General features: G+C 34.3%; 1 long non-coding RNA gene across 11 annotated transcripts; it reads right to left on the reverse strand.

Annotated features, from left to right (window-relative positions):
- Window positions 1–471: 471 nt before the first annotated feature.
- On the reverse strand, window positions 472–3930 carry LOC132050262 (uncharacterized). 11 transcript variants are annotated; one of them, XR_009413317.1, is made up of 6 exons: window positions 3705–3930; window positions 3126–3254; window positions 2799–2952; window positions 1515–1580; window positions 1256–1418; window positions 472–1165 (listed from the first exon to the last, which is right to left on the reverse strand). It is a non-coding gene; the product is annotated as an uncharacterized LOC132050262 (long non-coding RNA). The 11 variants fall into 11 exon arrangements; XR_009413322.1 differs by having other exon boundaries at window positions 1515–1593; XR_009413321.1 differs by lacking the exon at window positions 2799–2952 and having other exon boundaries at window positions 1256–1399.
- Window positions 3931–4194: the final 264 nt, after the last annotated feature.

Genomic DNA, 4194 nt, shown 5'->3' on the forward strand with positions numbered 1-4194 from the left:
AATGTATATATTTATTAATTTCTACATTAGAAAATGGATAATGATGTGCACTAAGTATCATTAATGAAATTAAGTAGTAATTGATGTTAATGGTTTACGATAAGGAACTGGATAGGCATGGCCCGTGCTTACATTTTACATTTTCAAGCTATAGTCAATATTTAGATGTGGCGTATGATCATATGGCGGTGAAGGATTGCAGTAAAATAATTTATTTTATTTTTTTAAAAAAGGGAAAGAAAATGTTACACATGAAGAAATATAAAGCTGAATTGCATATCTTATATCCTAATGCGTGTGACGCTAGCAATTGCGATATATGTAAAACTACTTGATGTCTAGCAAAGATGTCACAATAAGAGTATAGGATAAAAGTTAATAAGAGGTCATTGCATCACGCCTGGGCGACACGGCTAATAATAATCAGATTTCACTTGTCTGTATCAGCCAAATTAAATTCCAACCATCAACTAAGGAGAGAACCTTCAAAATTAACATACTTGCGGAAGACACAACCAAACAGATATACACATCTGCAGTTACATTATTGCTGAAGTATGTCCATAAAGTACTTCAGTTTACACTAAAGAATGCCTCTATAAACAGTATAGGCATTCCACATATCAAAATAAAATAACATAAAAAATGACTAATAAAACTGCTCATCTAATACACAGATCTTAGACACGGTCAATCCAAGATCATTGAACTCTCCAGTTAATCATCTTCCTGCATCCTCAGAAAATACATATGGTAAATTCATGACATTAATATGAAGCTTTAGAGCCCCACCAGACTCAGCCAGATTCATAATTGTACAACTTTTACTATTTCCTTTTCCTCTTGCTCAAGCACTTTACAAAAGCTGCATATTTTACTGCAGTCTGCATAATGTGAAAATACATCTTGGTGAATATTTTCAATTAAATTTCTCTAAGATAAGTTCTCTTGTTGGGAGTACCTCCATGACAACTCACCTTATAAGATACAACTTTCTTTAAGCAAGTTGCTCGACCTCAAACGTTGTTCTCTATCATTTGTAGATAACTTCACATACTTTCAACCATTCAGAGCTTTTCAACCTGTCGCTGAGTATCACTCTAACCAAAACTGACTTTTAATGATTTATCACACACTCAGAGTAAAAGCTCAGCAAGATGTGGAACTTTGTAAGAATAAAGATAGTATCAGCATAAAGGGAAGAGTAAAGGTATATAAATTCATTTCAAAAAGACAATTGTCATTACTCACTCACCTCTGTTGGAACAGAATGAGAGGAGACAAGGCATCTTAAGCAGTTGGTATGAAGTTGAGTAATAGATTTCCCGAGGGGTCGCCAGCATGAATGCTTTAATGAAGTGCCGAAATATAGGAGAAACCTCACACAGATGATTCAGTACTAGTTTGAGTCAATCTTACTTCCAGAGTTAAACATCTAAATTAATTTAGCATAAAAATACTGCAATATGTGCTGCCACAACAAAAAGATTAAAGTAGATTGCCCTTAGAAGTACCTGAAATAGCCCTTGCGTGTTGTTTTTATTGCTCCATGTGCCTCTCATGGGCTTTCGATCTTTTATCTGTGAGCAAGCACTTTGTAAGATAACAATGATATAGAAGTTAGAAAGTATCAGATGCCAAGGAACTTAGAATACAACTTATATCAACAACAACTCCGACTGCTTGACATAAATTTCACAAACTTATGAATATCATGCAGAACGTAAAACCTAGATATATTCCCTAAGATTCAACCTGAACTGATTCTCCTAATATGAAATTTTAGCTCCAGATCTGTTGCATCTTGAAACACAGCTACATATATCCAACTATTACATAAGAACAGTAGACGAAGCCCGGAAAATTCAGTATATGCGAGTATTAAGAAAGGCAGTTTATCTTAAAATTCAAAGATAACAAAATGATCAAGCCTCAAACACATTAACATACCATCAAGTGGCAAATGGAAAATCCGACTTTCTTTTTATTTACAAATATTACCAAGCCTTAGAAACTACAACAAATTAGTATTGCTGGTTAATAACCTCAAAATTTTAGTGAAATCAAGTATTTGGATAGGGCTATCACCACAATATAATCACTGGATAGATGAAATGGCTGAGGAGTAGTAGAGCCTCAATTACAGAACTTCCAACTTAGCAAACCTCCCTCACCCAACCCCACCCACCCCCCCCCCCCACCCCCGGCGCCCAAAAAAACCACCACCACAAAAAGGCATCAAAAAATTTCTAGCTTCTCTTGTTCCATTTAACGTTCACTAATTACCTTATGCAACTTGATGTACCAAAGGCATGTCAAACAGAAAAAGAAAACAACATCAGCTGTAACTGACTTCCACCCGGCAGAACAGAATGAATCCTCAATGCTACTCATCTACCAACCAGAAATATAATCCAAAAAGCAAAATGTAAACCCTTCATATTCTCTTTGTCCTGGACAGCATTTTTAGTATCATTTTTTAATCAATTGGAAATTCCTCAATCCGGTCCATTTATTGAATTTTCAAGTTTAATTAAACATTCGGACAAAATAAAAAAGAATCAAGGAAATAAAATGAAGATAGGCCTGCTAATTTCAAGCTGGGAAAACAATTGTCACTGTCCTGATATTAGCAAACAACCTTATTTTCTCAATTATCAAGTTTCCACATCCCGTAATTGGTAAGTAGTTAACACTAATTAAGTCACCAGGCAACAACTCAGCATCAAATGAAATTCAATATCCTACCAAATAAAAGATGTTTAAAAAAAATGAGAACCAACCACAATGCGTGTTACCTTCAACCAAATTTGCCTAGACCAATTCTGGAGGATTCTTGAAAAGGTAACTTGTGTATCAAGATTTTCACCAAAACCAAGGAGAAACAACATGCAATTCCAACAGTTGACTGATGACAGTAGCATTAATAAAGGTTATACACCTTTATTAATGCTGGGAAATTAAATATGTTAAGACAATAGAAAACTTATCAGAAGACAACCAACCAACAAAAATCTCAGCATGTATACATGAGTTGAAAAAAAAAAAAGTCACATGTATATGCTAAAGGAGAAAAAACAATAGGCTTAAAAAGGAAAGATTAAAGGAATATCATCCGAGCTTACCGCAAACTGTAGAACACCGATGGAATCAAGCCAACTCGAGAGACATCCTGGGAAATAGAGTAACGATCTATCATTAGATCTTCTATATTTCTACATTCATATTGATTTTTTTGACTTTTTAGAGAAATCCTGCAAATGTAAAGCTGAGAATGTTAGTGAGACGTGAAGCTCAATACATAGACTAAACACTATAGTCTTGTAAACGAAAACGTAAAAGAGAACCATGATGCTATATTCAAAAAGAGTAGTTCAAAATGACATCGTAGTACTCCATCATGCACAAATCAACAGTATTTTTCAAAACTCACCCGTTTTGCCTATGTTCCAAACAAATTACCATACGAGAAAAAAGAAAAAAAGAAGAAAAAGGTGAAAAAAGAGAAAATGTGTAATTGGGTTTTGGTCGGACCAAGTAAAGAAGACACAGGACGGGGTTAGAATTTCGAGCAATTAACAGCAGAATTCGAAATTTTCCACCATTCATTAGGCAAAAAATAAGAAGTTAGGAAGAAAAAAAAAAAACATCTTTTGTAGTCAGTTTCCCAAGGAGGAAGAACAATTTTTTTTCTAATTGAGTACCTAATATTTTCTGACTTTGGCCTCTTTCTCTCTATTGTTGGCTCTTACCCAAAATGCAAGAGGAAGAGCAAATCTGATCAAGGGATGAGAAATTATCCCTTTTTTCTGGTCCGTTTCTTGATCAAGGGAGGAGAATATAGTGATACTTGCTCTTCTTATTCTGCGTCATCTGGTCCGTTTCCCTTTTACTCTTTGTTGAATGATCTAGGGTTTAGAGGGGTAGAGAGAAAGATGCGAGAAAAGGCCATAAATACTCCCTAGGGGAGCAGGTGATCCTTAACCATACAGTTATGGATTTTAGTCCTTTAATTATTTAAAAACTTATCAAATTTAATTTTCATCTATTTTTTATATAAGTAGCGTATAAATTCATAAACCTCCGTAAGTTCCTCAATTTAAAAAAAAAAAAAAAAAACTGATGGACTCCCGTCAATTTTTTTTTTTTAAATTAAAGAATGAAATATAGGAACTTGAAATAGAACCCGGATAT

Source organism: Lycium ferocissimum, chromosome 3, assembly GCF_029784015.1.
Source record: "Lycium ferocissimum isolate CSIRO_LF1 chromosome 3, AGI_CSIRO_Lferr_CH_V1, whole genome shotgun sequence".
In the NCBI taxonomy this organism is placed as follows: domain Eukaryota; kingdom Viridiplantae; phylum Streptophyta; class Magnoliopsida; order Solanales; family Solanaceae; genus Lycium; species Lycium ferocissimum.